This window comes from Rhyacophila brunnea, unplaced genomic scaffold (assembly GCF_057557595.1).
Source record: "Rhyacophila brunnea isolate RB1 unplaced genomic scaffold, BYU_Rbru_1.0 scaffold_13, whole genome shotgun sequence".
Taxonomy (NCBI): domain Eukaryota; kingdom Metazoa; phylum Arthropoda; class Insecta; order Trichoptera; family Rhyacophilidae; genus Rhyacophila; species Rhyacophila brunnea.
Window position 1 is genome coordinate 13,888,155 of NW_028232785.1, and position 22,048 is coordinate 13,910,202.

Below are 22,048 nucleotides of genomic sequence, written 5' to 3' on the forward strand. Positions count from 1 at the left end.
TAATTACATTCTTTATGCATTTTGAAATTGTTATTATTATCTTTCTGCAGGTATCGAATTATTGTACCTGTTTGCAGTTTTGAAAGGTATTCTTTTAGATGGACGCTTTGCTATTGAATCCCGCCGCCTGCGAGGTGCGTTTAATTATTCGCTTTCTCAACCGGGAGATAGTCCACCCTCTTGAAATCCATCGTTGCTCAAAACTTTCAGACATTCTTAATGAAGATCTCTTCACGTTGGCAGTATGACGCCACAAATTTTCTAAACGAAATTAAATTGATCTTTGTGGCAACCAGTTCAGACGGTCCGATAGGTCCACAGCTGGTTGAACTGACTTGAGCAACTCTTCTCTTTCCGTAGACATTTAAGAACACTCCCAGAGGATGCGGTTTGAATCCTATATTACTCCGCCACAGGACATGTTGAACGGTTAACAAGACCAATCTCATAGAGCCTGCCAGCGAAGCCGCCATGTCTAGTCAAGAATTGACTGGTGTAATGATCTCGAGGAGCTGGCCAATAAGATTACCAAACCGTCTCTTCCTAGACAATGTGTAGCTTTAGTAATCGTTTAACAAAATGTTGAAATAACTGTTACTTATAAAAAATAATAGGTGGAGAATATTGTGCAACAGAAAAATAATAACACAATTGGTTTGAAGATATAGATTTTATTTATTACATCAAAGATCAAGTCATAGTTCAGTGAACAGATGAGTTATTTTTACAAGCATATATTCCAAATACATAACAAAAATATCAAACACAGTACTAACTAGTAACTAACAACAAGAATGCAAGACATTATCTACATTCATTTTAATGATCATTTTGTGTATTTTAAAGTCAAAAGATGTTAAACAAGATAAATTAAATTAAATATACATAATTTGAAAAGAACGCATGCATATACACACTAATAAAAATCATTAGTGGAAAAAATACAATAACCGACAGGACTTGATCCTCTACCTGCTGGATTCAAGTAATTCAGAGACGAGCATCTTAGTTATTTACGCTGATTTTAACTAGTAGTTGTGACATCAAATGATTATCCAATTGCGTTATGTTGGCTATCGGTTTTAGTACAAAAATATTTTTTCAAATTATCTATATTCAGTTTATAGAATGTGACATTCTCATATATTATTACGTCTTATTCGTTGAATAAATAATAGTTAAACAATAGAACAACAAGAATAAATCATTTAGTTTGATGTCATTTAAATGAAAAATTCATTTTCAAGTTTCATTTTCGGTAAATTTAGTGACAGGATGTTATACATGAGTAATTACATTGATCACATTTAATTTTTTTTCATTATAGTGAGTCATTTTGTGTGATTTCATATTAAAAGATGTTATACATGTCGTCACGAATTGATGACATTAGAATAGCTTTATACAGGTATGTATCATTAAATGTCATTTCATCCGAGGAGATCTTGTACACGAGTGATCATATTGAACACATCTCAATTACTTTTCACCAGAATGTGTCATTTTGTGTACTTTCAGATTACGGGAAAATGTACAAGAATATACACACTGATTACATTGGAATGGCTTTATACAAGTGTGCGTCATTTTGTGTAATTTCATCTGACTAGATCTTTTACAATTATAATCACATTGCTCACATTTAAACGGCTTATCTCGAGAATGAGTCATTTTGTGTGATTTCATGTTAGCAGATGTTCTACATGCGTAATCACATTGATCACATGTAAATGGCTTTATAACGGTATGTATCATTATATGTGATTTCAGCCTAAGAGATGTTACACATGTAAAATCACATTGATCACATTTAAATGGCTTTTCACCGGAATGTGTCATTTTGTGTAATTTCAGATCACGGGATGTTATACAAGAGTAATGACATTGATCACATTTAAATGGTTTTATACCAGAATGTGTCATTTTGTGTTGTTTCATGTTACCAGATGTTTTACAAGAGTAATTACACTGATCACAGTTAAATGGTTTTATATTAGAATGAGTCATCATAATATGTGATTTAATGTAGAACGATGTTTTACAAGAATAATCACAATGGGCACATTTAAATGGCTTTGCACCAGAATGTGTCAGTTTGTGTCGTTTCATTTGACTAAATGTTATACATGAGTAATCACATTGATCACATTTAAATAGCTTTATACCACTATGTGTCATTTTGTGTCGTTTCATGTTACCAGATGTTATACATGAGTAATCACACTGATCACATTTAAATGGCTTTATACCAGAATGAGTCATCATGTGTAATTTCATATGGAAAGATATTTTACAAGAATAATCACATTGATGACATTGAAATGGCTTTTCTTTGGTGTGCATCAATTTAAGTTTTTTCGTGTCACTTAAATTAGATTCATCGCTTTTAAATGGCGTTTGACAAGAGAAATTGCTTTTACTACGTTTAAGTTGTTTTACATCCATACTAGTGATTTCGTGGAATTTATTTTTTTCGGGTATTGATTTATCAACATTACGTTTAAAAGTGCAACGTGTTTTTTTAAAACTTTTCTTGTTTACCTCAATTTCTTTTTTAATATCTTGTTCGTCGATTTGTATGATGTCATCAATTTTCTTTTCTTCCGACATAAACCAGGTCGATTTGAGATTTGGTGCGTTATCCTAAAAAAATATATATAATATAATTATTAGCACCACAGTTTCTACACAACGTAACCATCGTTTAAACTTTCATCAGCATGTTAATTATCTACTGAAGTTACGCAGATTCCTAGTTGAGCTAAACGATGCGAAAATAATTATAGAAACTTTGTTTTAAGATACATGTCGTTTTCATAATAGAGAACGTGGATGTCGTCATCCTAAAGGCCAATTCTTGAATGAAGCAGTAAAAAACACTGCTTTAATGAAGCACGTAAATTTTTTAGTTTTACAGGAGATATTGTGTGTTAAGAGCTTCGAACGAAATGCATTCGTGCGAGTGAGAAAGCATTCAGCATGCTTATACCTTATATCCATGCGTTAGAGTAAGATAGAAAGTAAACATGCCAAAACGAACCGTTGGTGAATTTCAAAGAAAATAAATAACATTTTTATCCATTTTGGTAATGACTACATATTTAATCAGTACTTACCGTTAACGTTGCATGATTAAATCATTCATTGTTGAAGTACGTAGCCAATTAATCTTTAAATAAGCTAGTTACGTCTCCAATTTAACAATATTACAACACGGAATTTCCGTTGTATTTTGCAAACAAGCATGTGTGTTTCTGTATTACAAAATCACAATAAATATTTAAGTGAGAATTTAAACACAAACTAATACTTTCAGCGGTAATGGTTGTGTAAAAGATAGAAAAAATAAAATAACAGCCTGCTCACTACGTATAAATTTTTGACGTTTAATAATATGTCAAAGTCAAATGGAGAGTTATTAGCGCCTCTACCGGCAAAGCGTGTATAGTTAAATTGCATACTGTACTCGACACCACCGGTCGACATTTAATATACTTCGTTGTAGTAGGTTTGCGCTTAGGTTGTGCAACCGGTAATACTGCTTCATTCAAGAATTGGCCTTCTGTTAGTTGTTCGCTTTAATCCAGATTTAAATTCGATCTCGATCGTCCCTAACAATTTACGATGGTTCACATTTCATTGTACAAAATAGATTCTGATCCGGATGGTCAAAGTGATGTAGCCTTTTGTTTTACCCTGCAAGTACCTAAGTGTGTTTGGCATCCTTCAGAATATCGATTTGGGTTTGCCGTAGTGTACTGAGGGGCCTCCGAATTCCTGCGCTAGCTCTGGAGTTGGAAGTGGAGGTTCATCGATGTGGAGTAACCAAGAAGTTATAATATAAAAATTAATAAAAAACACCATGTACACTTCAAAACTCGCGATATAAGTTAATCCCGAAGTCAGTATTCACAATTAATTAAAGAATTAAAATAAATCTCATATTGATTAATAAAAAAAATAGACGAGATTGCACGAGTCCCGGGGCACTGATGTGAAAGGTTGCGAGCCGGGTCCAAAAATTTACAAAGTCGAAGACAACTCTGTTAACAACTATGCGCGCCGCCAACTGTCAAAGTGACAGATAGGTATACGGTGACGGTTAGGTATTGCACTAGGTTTTAAGCAGTAGGTATCTGAGCCATGGCGGGTGACTCGAGATGGTGGCGAGATTCTATCCGACAGAATCTACAGCTCACGACTTACGAAACTACGAAATTACGAAAATCGAGAAGATTTTTGTATTGAGAATAGCGAAAAAGTCACGCCACAGAGTATTGCTGAGACGATCTCTGAGAACGTTTGAAAACTGCATATAGAATTTTAAAATGCGGCCCTTTTATTCGATTAGGGATGATTGTATCACTTTGTCCGGCGTTTAGGGTCCTAAAATTTGCATAACGGTTACATTATGAAATTTTCGCAAAATCGTTCCGACAAATTTTTCATTAACAAGATATGTAAAAATAATCTCTGCCAGATGGTCAGCGTCGGATAGCGTCGAGACGCTATCGAAACAAAATCTACGTTATGTTCATACAAAGACAGAAATACAGAAATTACTGTAAATCCCAATCTTTTCAGTTATTTTTCTTTCTTTCTTCTCTTAGAACCTTGACGAAAGTCTGCAGGCTCTTCTTTAATATGTATATATACACGAATACTACAGATGGCGAGGATAAAATGCCATTTGCCCTTGGTGCCTCATATTACGGGCGCAGGGGCCATTGCTTGCCAAACACATATGCTTTTCACGGCGGAAGCATTCCTTCCCAGCTGCAGTTACTGACAAAATGGTTTAAACTGTCAAATAATATCGGTTAACCTCGACTGCACTAAGATGAATAGGAACAGTTAAGTAGGTAGGTACCTAAACTTGTATGTATAGGTATATAGTTCAAATATTAGTATTACCTGTTTTCCTGGGCTATATTCCGAATAGGAACAACTTGGTTGAGGACCTTTATAATTAAATGGGGGCATTGTATCTTCAATAAACTCTTTCTTGATGTCCACTTGCTGAAATTCGGGTTCCGATTTTATATTTACCATGTCTCTTGTTTGAAGGTTCTGAAAAAACAAAATACTTATTATTATTTCATTAAATCTAGCTTACTTTATGGAATATCACTCACTCAATATTTCCCAGCTGAAACACGGTATCGTAAGCTCGATGCTGTACATTTATCCGTTTACAAGTTATAGTTGAGAAAAGTGTTCTTTATTTAATGAATTACATGGTAGTAAAATCTTTATTTGCAGTTTATCTCAAAACTATGTTAGGTACCTTTTAAATACCGTACATAGCACGCGGACTAAAAATATAGTACAAATTCTATAATGTGCGCCGCAAGACGTCTCAGGTGTGCCGCGAAAGAAGACGCCTCCTAACTGTTCATTTTGCCTATAAATTTTCTTCAATTTTAAATTAATTCAACATCTACAATATTAAGTAATAACTATTTGTCACTTCACTTTCACTGTGAAAATGTGGATTCTGATTTTAAGTGTATACTGCTTCATACTGAAGTACCTACGTTGGGGTCTCAAAAGGAAAAGTCTAGGTATCAAGATTAAAGTACTATCGCAAAGAGGCGAGCAGAAACAATTTCTTTCTTCGATGCAGAGAATATGGGTTATGATTTTCTTCACGAGGGCAATGAGTGCCTGGAAGTAACATTTCTTAATGATCTTTTTGAGAAATTGTACATTTTAAATTGAAACCTGCAAGGAGCGAACGAAAATGTCAACAATTACAGGAAAATTAAAATCTTTCACTGAGACAAGTTAGACCTGTGGACCAGAAAAGTTAAAAACTCACAGCTTGATTGCTTCCCAACAACAAATCGAAAATTTTGCCAGAAGTGCAGAGGACATTAAAACTTACTCCTTTCCGCGTCATTTACCATCACTTGATTATCAAATAATGTACCAGTGGGTCATCAATCCATTCGCAAGATTCGACGGTTCACACCAGACACTAACAAAGGAGGAAATTTTAATAAGTAGGTAGATCTAAAAAAATAACCCTATGCAACAATGCCTCATTTTCTGAGATAGAGTTGTCAGCATTTTGGATATCGCTTTGGAGTCAATATTCTCGATTAGCTACGACACCAATAATTAAATCTCTGTTGCCGTTTGGATCGTCGTATCTTTGGGGACTTTCTTTTTCAGCGCTCGTGGAAATGAAATCAAGAAAACGAGAGCGGTTGCAAATGGTAGATTAGGAGTTAAGTGTTTGTTTATCAACTTAGAGCCGTGTTTTGACAGAATTATTTCTAAAAATCAATTGCATCCTTCTCGCTAATAACATTATTACCACCTATGTACATACGTAGGTATTGTAGATAGGACACTGTTATCTTAAAACCCCAAACAATGCTATCCAAATATATATATTATGTTTCTGTAATCATTATTAATAACTGTAGGTATGTCTTTGCTTTTTCGTACAAGGTAGTTGTTAGTAATTTTGAGTAATCACAAACAACACAAATGGTGTCCTCACCCGGTAGGTATCGAACCCAGAGCTCCCGGATAGAAAACCCGTGCCTTACACATTGCACCACGCCTTGACCAAATGGTTGGAATCTGTCAAATGATATCGGTTACTGAATTCAGATGAATTGGATCTGCAATATGACTGTTTCGCGCAATCGATAGATACATATTATTATCATTTACATATACCCAGGGCTTTTTTTCCATTTAACGCGGTGGAACGGCGTTCCGGCACCTTTTTTCACGGTTTTATTTCAAAATCAATTAAACGAAAAAATATTTGCGCTTAAGTAATTACAATAATAATTCGTTAAAATGATAAAATAAGGTACAGGTGGAAGCCATTTTGAATGTTGGCGTGTTAGTGTTAGTGAAGTAACCGTATAGTTTAAATAGCAAACATGCGTATGTAACTAGCTTCATACGTATGCTGCGTATTATGATTTTGACAGTTTGACGTTTATCGCATGGCAGCATCTGCGTATATTGTTATTTACGTTTGTTTAGTCAGTTTGTGTTACGATTACGTGTTGTGCAACTATTTTATATATTATTTAGTGCAACCCCAAGTTTTAATATGAAAAAAATTTCCTGTTACTTCTCAACCACCGGCAGCGGCGCCGATTCCGCAAATAAAAAGCTCAAAACAGAAACGATGACAGAAGATATGGAAATATCGGTACATGTAGATGTTCCTGAATCATCTCTAGCTGATCTCGGGGATCAAGGTCGAACTCAAAACGATTGGCCAGACTGCTGGTCATTAGATCAAAAAAACGATTTTTGCTCAAAAAACGAATGGTTGAACGTACACAAAATGAAACTTGGCTGCACAATTTGCAGAAACGTTGGAACTCTTGGAACTGAAACGACAATGGGAATGAAAATATCCAAAGAATGGGCCAATAATGAAATCACGTATTCTGGGATTCGAATTTTCGATCACAGAGGATCTATTGCACACAAAGCAGCGTTAAAAATCATTTCTGAAGCCAAAAAAAAGCAGATTGAAAATACTTTTTTAAAATCGTTATCTCGCGAAAAAGTAATAACAGCAAACATTTTTCGAACTGCATATAAAGTAGCTAAGGAAAATCAATCATTCAATATGTTTGAAAGTGAAATTAATCTCCAAGAACTAAATGGGATCGAAATGGGTCATATTCTCCATTCCACTAACGCATGTGTTAACATTGTAAATCATATATGTGATGAAATGAGAAAAAATGTTTTCAAAGAAATTGTTCAATCGAAAAATATAATTTCTTTGATAATTGATGAGTCTACCACCATAAGCCAAAAAACCACCCTCATTGTGTATGTTCGATGCTGTGTCGAAAGTGTTGGAATGAATTCACCAATTAATTTGTTTTTGGATTTGATTGAACTTAAAGACGTAACGGCAAAAGGAATATTTGAATCATTACTCCAATCTCTTGATTTATATGGGATGACAGAAGAATATTTAAAAAAATATTTAGTTTCGGTTGCATGCGACGGCGCTGCTGTGATGTTAGGTTCTAAAAATGGAGTGAAAAAATTGCTGACAGAAAAATTTCCTTCAATTATAGTTTGGCATTGTACTAATCACAGATTAGAATTATCAGTAAGTGATGTTGTAAAAAAAATTTCAGGGATCAATAGATTCAAATCATTTATTGGTAAACTTTATGTTTTATACCACGCGTCGCCGTATTTGTACAATATATTTCAAATATAATATATGTATTTTATTGTTTCTGTAGCTTTGTTTTGACTAAAATAAAAAATTATCGTAAAAATCAACCTTTTTTTGTTCGCTTCGTGGCATAGCTCTTTTAAATTTCATTTAAGTGACATTTGAATATAATTTTATTTAGTAAAAAGCTTGACATGAAGTGAGTTCCGGCACCTTTTTTTTTTAAAAAAAAGCCCTGCATATACCTGACCAGTAAACCAGTAATTAGTAAATAATCCAGTACCCATATCGGCTATTATCAAAATTCCAATAATAATAACTGAAATATAAGCATATAAAATATTTCAATTAATGTCAAAATAATATTATTAACTTTTTCAGCTTTTCGTATAGAAAAAAAAGGATTCACAGGCCAATTATTTGTAATTCCATGAGGTACATGGTGGATTTATTATGTATTTGGATACGTTTAATGTAGTTAACCTAGGTACGAGTAATTTTGCAACGAAACATAATCAAAAACCAATGAATACCTACCTACCCCGTTTACACGTGTATGGATTTACTGCTGACAGTACGTATTATCACGGCCATAACAAGAAAATGTACGTGTAAACATGTTTTACTATCCTGCAGTTGCAAGATTGCATGCATGAATCAAAAAGTTCGGAAGCTTCTGAATGTTCACGCGACAGTTGGATTTGTTCGATATCTGCGTCTGCGCAGTAGAAAGCCCATATTCCATTGGCAGATTGCGTCTGGCCCGATCGTCTGCCACGACTGTCAAACTCTATTCTCTATGGTTTTCAAGGATCGTGAGCGATCGGGTCGAAAGTGGAAAATTTTCTATTATCCGTCGTGCGATCCTTTCATTATCAAGCGAAGATTGCCGAAAGCGTACGAAAATAGCCGAATATGCGCCTGAGTCATGCAAACGGTCGTTCATTTCATTCTACTGGTCGATTTCAACTGTACAACTACAAGATGGCGAAAACTTAAAAAATATATATGGAGTATCACCGAGGACACAGTCCTCGTCGAATAAATACACGCCAAAGATATAGTGTGGAACGTAAAAAACCCGCCATATTCAATGGCGATCACGCTGTTCTTCAGTTAGCCAACTTTTGACCCAGTGTTTTCGTTTACGGCGAGTCCTGACCGCCTGAGCCAGTTAAAATATAGCCATACTTGCTACAATAAATTAGTCTTTGGATTATTCGATTTCGATATTCGAATTACTCAATTGGTTTGGAGATTCAAGCTCGCCCAGTTATTCATGATGTAAATTAACAATAAGTATACAAACTTTCTATAAATGTCAAACGGCCGCATAAATTTTAACAGATCTGATGCTCGCTATGTTTGACAGCTGACAGCTCAGTTTTGTTGACGTAAAATTGCGCGGGAATGCGCTCAGTGTAGCCACCAATCTAAGAAATATCTAGTTTTCACTCAACCTATATTTTTAATAATAGCAACACTACTATTATTTTAACCAATCAAAACAAGGACCAACGAGATTGAATCGTTGCGTGTAATTGCAAATAGCTAGCGACGACGGTTGGCGTCGATCGTTGGATCGGGTTGGGTCTGTGCGTCTGCCAATGGAATATGGCCTGAACGATAGTAGCGAACCAGCCGGCAAAAAACAAACGAGCGGCGACTCATTTTAAGGACAATCGATTTTCATGACTGTCAAATAGTACCATAAAATGACAACATCGCGTCTCGCTTATTCTTTAAGAATGAGATTGGAGAGACAGTCAGCACTTAAAATACCCACTATTGCTTCAAGTAAATCCATGGACGTGTTCAGGCGCTATAAAGCTTCATAAAACTAACCTCAAAAGCAATGCTGGAACCGTCGGCAATCTCTTGCTTTATATAATTATTGGTCACAGGGTTAATTTGATGGTTTAAGGGCACCTGCCATTCTGCATCAAGTTCGAATTCATCCGGCTCGCGTTTCACGTCCATCTTTTTAATCAAAAGGGTGCGTTTGATTATCGCAGCAGACTAAAAACGTGCAGGTATCAGATGATATACTTTTGACAGATCCGACAATGGAACATTTTGACGGGCTTTACCATAGACAAAATATGCCGATAGTATTGCCATATATATTATAATCATTACGCAATAGAGAAATTCAATTTGTATAAAATTATTATAATAATATATCAGGCAACTGTGCCGGTGACACCACGTGGGGCTAGGTAAACCATGACTTGCATAGGGTCGGCATATAATAGTAAATTGTGTAGAATAAAGGAGTGAATATAATTAACATTACAACTTTTGGCAGCATTCACCGTTTTCAGGCGTTGCAGCAGTCGTTACATTAGGAAGAATTGACATTTTAGATTTTATTTCTTTTTAAATAATCAAAGCTTGAACATCCTGACATCGTAACTATTGTAGGTATTGTAATACTTAATATTCCCATTGTAATCCATATTGTAATGACGGTTTATCAGATCAACATAGGCTAGGATTCCCAGGGTCCTGTTACCCGGACAAGTCGTCTTTCATTAGGTCAATGTCCGTGTCCGGTATCATTTTTTTTTATTTTTATCGAAAAATACGTAATAATATCAGGGCTCGAAATGGAACGGAACGCACCGGAGCGCCGTTCCGGCTCGTAAAATCTGTAAAATTATCGCTCGGTCTCGTGGAAAAAATATGTTGACCGTCTGATAGGCCATAGAATATAAAATCTGACACACTTATTTTTATAAATACACATGCGATTTGATGACTATGTAAATATCTTCAGAAAATTTGTCGAGCGCTCCGTTTCGTAAACCAACTTTTCCATTTCGAGCGCTGAATCATATGTTCATGAATCCGGTTACTTGAGTACCTTGGTATCAAAGTGGGACATAAGCCATTTACAAAATTTTACAGGAGACTCACAAACATGTGTGAAAAGTGACCGTTTTTCATATAACTTACCAACTTTAAACTCAAAAATCTCTATAAAAACAACCGTTTTTGATACTTTTGGTGGATTTTTTGAAAAGAGCATGACTTGCACTACCATAATCAATTAAAACATGAATTTAGTGGGAGGTGGCGTATGTCCCACTTTGATACCAAGGTACTCACTTGTAGATTGTACGTAAAACATTAATTCACCATAGCACAGTTCGCTGTAATTTTTTTATCGGAAATGACCGTTTATTGTACAATATGAACATTAATTCAATTTATGTAACCTATTTTGAAAAAAATCGTGAATTCAAGGATGAAAACCTAACCTGAACTAACAATATAAACCAGTACATACCTAGTATCGGCTACATGGGCACCGGCAGCGTGCTGCAAGGTGGTGCAAGTGCACATCCTTCGGCTCAAAAACTTTTTTTGATAATAATACCTATTATATAATATAGGAAATAAGAGTATAATAAATCAATTTAATTAAAACATTTTGCTAACGGTGACCTGCGCAATGAAAGAATTTAGGTTTTGAATATAAATCCCATACTATTATTTGAACCCAACTTATAATAATATAGGTAATCAGACATGTTGGCACAGCCATCGTATCCTTGTCTAAGTAAATAATATGCTGATCCAATCCTCTATCCTGTTCCGTCTATAATATGATCTTGGATAAAGGTTGCACAGCTAAATCCGACAGAGCAGAATAGACTATACATTCTTCATGTATTTTGAAAATATTATTATCTTTGTGCAGGTATCGAATGCACCTGTTTGTAGTTTTGAAAGGTAGGTACCTACTCTTTTAGATGGACGCTTTACTATTGAATCCCGCCGCCTGCGAGGTGCGTTCAACCATTCGCTTTCTCAACCAGAAGGGAGCCCACCCTTTCGAAATCCATCAACGTCTCACGCCCGTTTATGGTAATGTGATGAAACAGCAGAATGTCTGAAAGTAGTGTGACTCAGAATAATAAAGAAAATCCCATTTATGTACATAGTAAGTCGCCCATTTCCAAAATTCATCGTGTCCAGTTTTGACCAAAAATTAACCTAATATGCTATTATATTGCTTATTCAAATGAGCACATACAAATTCTATAAAAATTATTCCTATAGTAGTCTTTTGCAGCACCTATAACGGATGAAAAACAGCATCCAATTTCAAAATGCGTTTTGTCCATTAAACTGTGTCAAAAGTCATCTTGTCCATGACAAATCTTTTAATATTTCAAAAACTGTGTATGATATTTTAGAAAACGATGTGTTTATCGCAAGCATAATAATATATTATTTTTTTAATTAATTAACAAAACATAAATGTTTCTTTTCTTGTAGATGATCCATACACGTTTTACCATAACGCACCTTGTCCATAAAAACATTTCCAAAATGCATCAAGTCCAAAAAACTGTGTCAAAATAAAGTTATCTTGTCCATGACAAATGTTTAAATATTTTAAAAACTGTGGTATATGATATTGATATGGTTTTTTTATTCCACAATCATAATAGTAGATTTAATCCAATTTGATAAAAAAAACTAGATTTTTTTCATTAGAGGTTCCATACACATTTTTCGTGAATATCTTCAAGCCAAACAAAATAGACAATTTGGCCTTTGGAAATGGAGGAGTCTACTATATGGATCACCGAGTTCAAACCTAGAGGTAAGGCACTGGATTATGGGGCAACTGTTAATTTTGAAATAAATATGTTCTCTTTTTATCATCGTCAAAATATAGTAACCCTGCCACGTACGTAAAACCTTCACTGTGTGAACCAATTAGGTACGTTTTGTTTATTATTAATAATGAATAAATATTACCTAATTAACTATTTTTTTATGGAACGATTAATTCACAAGATTTAAGAATGTAGGTACCTAGCATTCTAATTATTGAACATACATAATATTGAAAACACTTATGAGAAAAAAAGTAAGTACATAGCTCTATTATTTAGAAAGCGCTTCAGTTAGTATTAAAAACCATTAGTTAAAGTTTGTCGTAATTAGACTCCTTTAGCATTGTAGTCAATTTGCTTGGGCGCAATACCCGAGAGATACAGGTTCGATTCCAGCGAGGTGTTTCACTTTTTTCAAAAAGATTTTTTCTATTTGGTTAGAAAGAAGTAAGTATTTTCAAAATTATTTCCATGGGAGAGATGAGCATTTACGATGAGGCAATATTAAAAATATTGTAGTAACTCAAGCTAATACAAAACTTCCAATCATTCTAAGTAAATATCTCTTCACTTTGGCAGTATGACGCCACAAATTTTCTAAACGATATAAAATTCATCTTTGTGGCAACCAGAGCATTAGTATTCATTAATCAAAATGTTTAAATATCATTTTTTTCCGACCATGTCCGATCCTAAAAGGATCATAATATGGGCCTCCACAGACTAGAGGTTTGTATTTACAGATTTTGTTTTTTACGAGAAATGGATGTCAGCCACTTGCTCAACCTAATAGGTCCATATTCTGACCCATACACAAATTTATTAATTCTTATTTATTCGCCCTTTATAACTGCACCTATAATTTTACTATATTACTAATAAAAAATAGTATGGGAAAATGTGTAACAGAAAAATAATAACACAATGGGTTTGAAGAAATAGCTTTTATTTATTATATCAAAGATCAAGTCATATTTTAGTGAACGGATGATTGAATTTTAAAAGCATACATTCCAAATAAGTATATAACAAAAATATCAAAACACAGAACTTATCTAAAAACATAAATGCAAGACATTGCATTCATTTTAATGGTTTCTGACCAGAATGAGTCACTTTGTGCATTTTAAAGTCAGAGGATGTCAAACAAGATAAAATAAATTGAATATACATATTTTGATAAGATCGCATGCATATTATACACACTTACTAGTAAAAATCATTTAGTGGAAAAAATACTATAACCTACAGGACGTGCTCCTCTATCTGCTGTATTCCAGTATTCCGCCTATATATTTTTGCAGTTCTTTTAGTTTAACTAGTAGTTGTGACATCAAAATATTATCCAATTGCGTTATGTTGGTCTTGATCCTGGATTCCAGTATTCTGCCAGTATGTTTTTGCAGTTCAGAGACGGTTATCTTAGTTGTTTACGCTGATTTTAACTAGTAGTTGTGACATCAAATGATTACCTATCCAATTGCGTTATGTTTAGTTTTTAGGTTTTAGTACAAAATGATTTTTTATAGTATGTGTATGCATGAAATGTTATCAAAATAAATGATCAATATTCAGTATATAGAATGTGACATTCTTAAATATTATTACGTCTTATTCGTTGAATAAAAAATAGTTAAACAAATTAAATTGTCACATTTAAATGGGTTTTCGCTAGTATGTCATGTTATATAAGTTTGTGTAACTAGATTTTATACATGAGTAATGGCATGCGCCGTCGCTAAATGGTTGTTCACAACAGTAAATTATTTAGTGAGATTTCATGGGACTCATTTTTAGTAAATTTAGTGATGGGACGTTATACAAAAGGATTTCATTAAAATTATAATGTTTAGTTATTTTTCATGAGAATTTCATCAACGGTAGTCATTTCGTGTGATTTCATACTAAATAATTTTCTACAAGAATAAGCACTAAAATATCACATTTAAATGGCTTTTAATCAGAATGTGTCATATTGTGTACATTCAAATTACCAGATATTATACATAAGTAATTACATTGTTCACATTTAAATGGTTTTTCACCAGAATGTGTCATATTGTGTAATTTTATGTGACCAGATGTTATACATGAGAAATCACATTGATCACATTTAAATTGCTTTATACCATAATGAGTAATTTTATATCGTTTCATGTTACCAGATGTTATACATTAGAAATCACATTGATCACATTTTAATGTCTTTATACCAGTATGTGTCATTATATGTATTTTCCTCTGAGCAGTTGTTTTATACGAGTAGGAACATTGATCACATTTAAATGGCTTTTCATCAGAATGTTACATTTTGTGTATATTCAAGTTACCATATTTTTTACATGAGTAATCACATTGTTCACATTTAAATGGCTTTTCACCAGAATGTGTCATTTTGTGTAATTTCATGTGACTAGATTTTATACATGAGAAATCATATTGATCACATTTAAATGGCTTTATACCAGAATGAGTCATTTTGTGTCGTTTCATGTTACCAGATGTTATACATGAGAAATCACATTGATCACATTTTAATGGCTTTATCCCAGTATGTATCATTTTGTGTCGCTTCATGTTACTATATGTAATACATGAGTAATCACATTGATCACATTTAAATGGCTTTTTACTAGAATGTGTCATTTTATGTAATTTGATGTTACTAGATGAATAACATGCGTATTCACATTGATCACATTTAAATGGCTTTATACCAGAATGTGTCATTTTGTGTTCTTTCATGTAACCAGATGTTTTACAAGAGTAATTACACTGATCACATATAAATGGTTTTACTTTAGAATGAGTCATCATATGTGATTTCATGTGGGCCGACGTTTTACAAAAATAATCACAATGGGCACATTTAATTGGCTTTACATCAGAATGTTTGTTTTTGTGTGATTTCATGTTACTAGATGTTGTACAAAAGTAATCACATTCATCACATTTAAATGGCTTTATACCAGAATGTGTCATTTTGTGTCGTTTCATGTGACTAGATGTAATAGACGAGTAATCACAATGATCACATTGAAATGGCTTTTCTTCGATATGCAGCAATTTAATTTTTTTCGTGTCAATAGAATTATTAGATTCATCGCTTTTAAATGGAGTGTGACAAGAGACTTTACATTTACTACGTTTACATTGTTTAACATCCTTATTAATGATTTTATGGATTATATTTCTATACAACACTTTGTGAAACTCGAGCAAGTCTAATGATGCAAAAAAATTATTACATATACCGCACACAAAATTATTAACATGAAAATATTTTTTTTCCAACTCTATAACAGCCACTAATTCAGGGAATGATTTAGATACATTTCGTTCAATAGTGCCACGTGTTTTTTTGTTGTAATCCTCGAGTTCTTTTTTAACATCTTGTTCGTCAATTTGTATGATGTGATCAATTTTCTCTTCTTCCGACGATTTGAGATTTGCTGCGTTATCCTAAAAAAGCATTTATAATATAATTATTAGCACCACACGATCTTGACAGCGTAACCATCTTTTAAACTTTCATCCGCATTACATGTATGCCAGAAGTTTCGCAGATTCCTTAATTGAGCTAAACGATGCGAAAATAATTGAAGATCTTGGCATAAAAACATCAAATGTCCACTTTTTTCCATTTTCACTTTATTGCATTTCTATATTCCCTGTGTATGATTACATACAACTGTGCAAAGATGTATTTTTAAAAAAAAATCATAAGTTCCTCAAATCTGCTCTCAAAAATATGCCACTTTTCTAAAAACCGCAATAGTCCAGGCATTTTTGTGTAAAAACAGCAAAGGTCCAGTAGTTCTACACTTTTATCACCAGGCGGCGTTAGTAATGTTAGTATACATTCCATACAATTTAGTGTCTGAGCTGTCAAATTATCCTTAATTCGTTTAATTATTGCTTTTTATAACGTTTTATTATGATTGTTTTTATATTTTATCATGAATATTACTAGCATAGACATCTGAAACGTCTCGAAAGAGAAGAAATAACAAAACCATGCAACGTTTTTACCAAATAACGGTGACTTTCATTATTGTTCAGTTGGATCCAATAAGGAAAATTCTGGGCCCTTCATTATAAAATCTAAAGAGACCGGAGAAAAAATTTTTTTAATACGAAATATAGGTTAAAACTTTGGCATTTTTCGGTAAAAAGAAGAAGTGCTTTGCGAAAACGGGAGAAGTGCTTTGCGAACATTTCAGTTTCTCTCTAGGCTGTGGGATAGATTCAATGTAGTGAATAAAAATCAAATGCAAGTCACGATTGCATTTAAAACAACATAATATGGTGGATTAGTTCCATTGAAAGGAGCTAAATAAAAAAATATTTTAAAATTAGCTAAATATTTACAAAACCCAATAAATGTATCGTTTATTTTGCTGATAGTGAAGGTGTCAGATGAGGCTAATCGGTTTTCTTTTTTCGTGTTAACTATCATTTCATGGTGGAAATCCATTGTGTTAATGATTTAATTTAATAAAACACACTTTTTTGTACTTATTCCACTTTTAATAAATAAATCTGGATAGGTTTCGTCCTCCTTAGAGGGACATTTTCAACTGTTGAGTGTTGAAAACAGTTGGCAAAAAAACATAGGCGGACGAAACCGGTCCAGATTTATTTATTAAAAGTGGAATAAGTAGATACTAAAAAATGTGTTTTATTAAATAAAATCAATAATAATAATATGAAGCTAATCAGTATTAGCCCGCACTTGATTAAAACATTTCTTCAAATATTTAATTCTTGATTTTTTAGAAACATTGAAGTCGTTTGTTAATAGGTAAATAATATGTCCAAACCTTATTAAAAGTTGTATTATGATTAAAAAATAACAGAAATATATATTCTTTATTTTATTTAATAAAATTATAGTTTTAGTCATACTATTTACATTTCGATCTTTTCAATTTTGCAATAAAAACTACAAATGTCCAAAAATTGTGTAAAAACAGCAAATGTCACACTCATTCTTTTTTAAATATCTATTTAACCGAAATAAATTTAATATTTTTTTTACATTCATATAGTGCATATATACGGTTTCTCTATAATTTCTCATTGTCAAATTAATATTTTTTTTTTGACAACCAAGATATTATGTTTTTACCATCTCCTGAAAAAAAAGTGTTTTGTGACATTTGCTGTTTTTATGCCAAGATCTTCAATTATAAAAACTTTGTTTTAAGATACATGTCGTTTTCATAATAGAGAACGTGAGTGTCGTTATCCTGTTAGTTGTTCGCTCGAATCCAGATTTCAATTTGATCTCGATTGGCACTGTACCAATGGTTGACTTTTCATAAAAAAATCTGATCCGGATGTTCAAAGTGAATTTTAAGGACACTGGAGAGTAGCTCTTTAATTTCACTCCGTATATGCTTAAGTGTTTTTGGCATCCTTCAGAATATCAATTTGAGTTGGCCGTAGTTTACTTTAGCGTGAATTAACTATTGTTTTAACTCAGCCAACATCCCATTCCCTGGGGGAGTAGATTTTGGTACAGTAGAGAAAAATTGCACAATGGAAGAGTAGGTACATTTGCTACCGGCATTCCCCTTCTATTGATTTCGAAGACACCGTACCGGCATTCCCCTTCTATTGATTTCGAAGACACCGTCGTACCTACTGTGTTTATGTTGACGCCACGTGTACAGCTATTTTCTGTTTTATTTATTGTCACGCGTTTAAAAGAATTGGATGAGGTGGACGAAACAATAAGCGGGAAACAGAAAATTGACAGTTGATAAGTTAACTTGACTAAATGCATGTACACGTGAAAATACTTTACCAACTCAGGTATAGTAGAGCAGTAATGCAGTAATGCAGTAGTACTCTGATCTAATACATAATATATAGTTCAGGAACAAGCTAGGGATGTGACACATACGTACACCAGAAAAGTAATATATTTACCTACATAGTTAAAGAAACACAACGCGAACGCTTTTGCTAAGGGGCGTTCCAAAAATATCACACCTCTCCATCAAATTTCAAACGAAACATTGTTACTCAATAAGAGTAACTTTCAAAAATTTTATCTTACCTTCCGCATCACACTTTTTTAAACCCCCATTAACAAAAGAGCTGATTCAAAGAAACGATATCCATCAAATGGCAGGTGGTGAGGAGTACTAATTATCTGGTACGCAAAGAATTTAAGATGAAATCAATTTAAATATTAATTTATCATTTACTACTAGAGGACATTGGCTACCTACTCTTCATCAGACTTGCAATAATAAACTTGAGTCTGCCGGACGGTCGTCATTGTAAGGAAATAAACAAACATTTGATTTAAATGGTCTGTCACCAGACAATGTGTTTGGGTCGTCATAGGTTTTAATTGTATATGCATGACAATCGTGTTTAAATAGATTTTGACTAGTGTGTTATTACAAATATCTTAGAGCGTAGGTATGCATAAAGAGGTTCGCCATCGCTGCTATAGATTATAGGAAGATGCATATTATCATATCAGTATCTACTTACAATACTAAAATTGTTCAATAAAAATATTTATTTGTAAACCTTCGTTGTATTCTTCGAGTTCCTTTTTAATGTCAATTTCATCGATGTGTATGGCGGAGTAAATTGCCTCTGCTCCTGACGTACATAAGTTCAATTTAGCCGAAACGGTGCTAGCGGCGTTACCCTAAAGAAAACAAACATAAGACAGATCGTATTTATAAAAAAATATATACATATTCATTTTGACCAGTTTTAGATAGAGAGATATTATGTGAGAGAAAGTCGAACTTTTTTGACGTTAAACATAATTTCGCGTGGGCCATTTATTGCCTCACATGTAGACTTTTCATCGCGAAAGCATTCCTTCCCAGCTGCAATTACTGACAAAATGGTTGGAACCTGTCAAATATCGGTTCGCCTCGCTGCACTCAGATGACTAAAAACAGTTCCGTAGTTACTTACCTACACTTGTATCTGTGGATTCGTCCTACATGCATTATTATATATCATGGCACTAGGTAAATTACAAGAATTTGGTTTGACAATACCTATGCAAAAAAATGCCAACAACAATTAAGACTATAGTTAAAAAAACAAACTAACCTCAAAAGAGCAACTGGGACCGTCGGAATTCTTTTGCTCTATATACGTATTTGTTTTTAGATTATATCGATGGTATACGGGCATCTGCCTTTCTGTATCAGATTCGAATTTATCCGGTTCGGTTTTCACGTCCATATTTTTCTAATTGAAAGCGTAAAATTACTTATACTAAGAAATATTATCGTAACAGAACAAAAGCGTGTCGATATTTAACGTGTAGTATCTATGGTTAGGGGCAGTGTTGCCCACTGGCATTCACAAAAATACGGCAGTTATGTTTGTAGGCACAAGCTAAATGGCACTTTTTCCCAACGTTAAAAAAAATGTATATATTCTGGCATTTCAAAATATTAAGACATATTATTTTACGAGAACAAAGATTGATAATTACGAATTTATTGTTTCACAACAAATAAATAAGCCATAGGTACGCCTAAAAATAAATGAAGGTGCCTACCTACCTACGAAATTTAGTTATTACAAAAATATTGTAGGTATGTACCTAGTAATATAATGTAAGACAGAATTAATAATTGGAACTGAAATAGGTACCTACCTAACGGGTGTAGAGTCACAAGCAAACGATCTCGAGTGTGGAAGAATATAGGATAAACTTAAACGCGTGTCAAAATCATTTTAAGCAGGATAAAGACCAAACACAATTTAATTGATAAAAAAATATGTATCTGCAAATCTTTAATTATTTTTATTATTATAATATTCAAAACTATTTTAAATTTCACGTTACATTAACTTTTTGAAAGATATGATCACAAATATTTTTTAAATCAGTTTATAGGCTCTCCAGTAAAAATAAAATTAAAAAAAAATGATATTGAAAACAGGATAAAGACCAAACACAATTTTAATTGATAAAAATATATTTTTCTGCAAATATTTAATTATTTTTATTATAAGATGTTCAAAACCACTTACTTTTTGAACGATAGGATCAGACATATTTTTTAAATCAACTTATAGGCTCTCCTGTAAAAATCACTATTTGGTCTTTGTTCAGTTTGCATTCTCAGGTCTTCATATTATTTATAGTACCTACTTACATACAACGTAGGGTGACTGCTACAGTATTTGGCCAGGTTTATTTATGGGACACCTCAACTTTAAACTCCCATAATAAGATTACCTAAACATGTCTGTAAGTATTAATAAGACAGATCGATACGGTCATTTCGTCTTTATATGACTGCAGTTTATTTTTTCCATCGCTAGTTGGGACTACTTACAAAATGTCATTCTTAGTTGAAGTCACAACAAAATCGCGAAAACACGTGTTTGTATTATCACTTCCTTTAAGGAGCAGTGAACTTTTGGTGGTATTTTTTTTATTAATTACTTACAAGTTTTGTGTATTTCGGGAAGAAACTTCTCAGGGACGTGCGAGGGACTACAAAATATATAATATATTCATTGAGATTTACTTATCAGCTCGAAAATTATCCCTAAAGGTAAGTTAGTGTGTCCGATTATTATTTGAACAGATTTTAATGTTTTTTTAATAACTTGACACCCTGTACAGTTACTGTGATTGCTTAAATTTATTTGGTATTAATGAAAGTTTGTGAAATTTAATGGTTTGTATAAAAGAGCTTATTTACAAAATTTCACTTGATTAGCTCTTGGTATGCGTTCAGATATCGACCGGGTGTCCAATAACTATAACAATGAAATCCAAAAACTTAATCAGGAAACCAAATCATGTTGATCTGTCTCAACATAAACAATTTCATCCTTCCCATTGATTATGATGGATGTTATTTATAACATAACTTTTATTTATATTATTATAAACAATCACAAACACAAAGGCTATGAGAAAAATACAATTTAATATTGTGTCCTTACCGGGAATCGAACCAAGTATCCACGGGTACGCACTGCACCACGAGAGCCACTTGTTAATAATTATTTTTTATAGTATTAATTGCTGACTTACTGTGAATTATTGATCATTAAAATTCCAAACAATTTTATTTAAAAAAATGAACAATTAGTAGGCAATGTTTATAACGACTTAATTTTCCAGGCATGTCCAATTTGAAGTAGGCTGTGATCAACTATCCACTCTCTAGCATCAGAATGCAGAGATCTACCTTACTCTACCTTTTCATTCTGTAAC

The 22,048-nt window shown here is 33.2% G+C and overlaps 2 long non-coding RNA genes across 2 annotated transcripts; both read right to left on the reverse strand.

Moving 5' to 3' along the window:
• Positions 1 to 657: 657 nt before the first annotated feature.
• On the reverse strand, positions 658 to 10,279 carry LOC147076568 (uncharacterized). Its single transcript, XR_015069320.1, has 3 exons — positions 10,028 to 10,279; positions 4,915 to 5,070; positions 658 to 2,643 (listed from the first exon to the last, which is right to left on the reverse strand). It is a non-coding gene; the product is annotated as an uncharacterized LOC147076568 (long non-coding RNA).
• Positions 10,280 to 14,006: 3,727 nt separating this feature from the next.
• On the reverse strand, positions 14,007 to 20,132 carry LOC147076569 (uncharacterized). The gene is made up of 3 exons (XR_015069651.1): positions 19,912 to 20,132; positions 19,369 to 19,492; positions 14,007 to 16,278 (listed from the first exon to the last, which is right to left on the reverse strand). It is a non-coding gene; the product is annotated as an uncharacterized LOC147076569 (long non-coding RNA).
• Between the last annotated feature and the right edge of the window lie 1,916 nt (positions 20,133 to 22,048).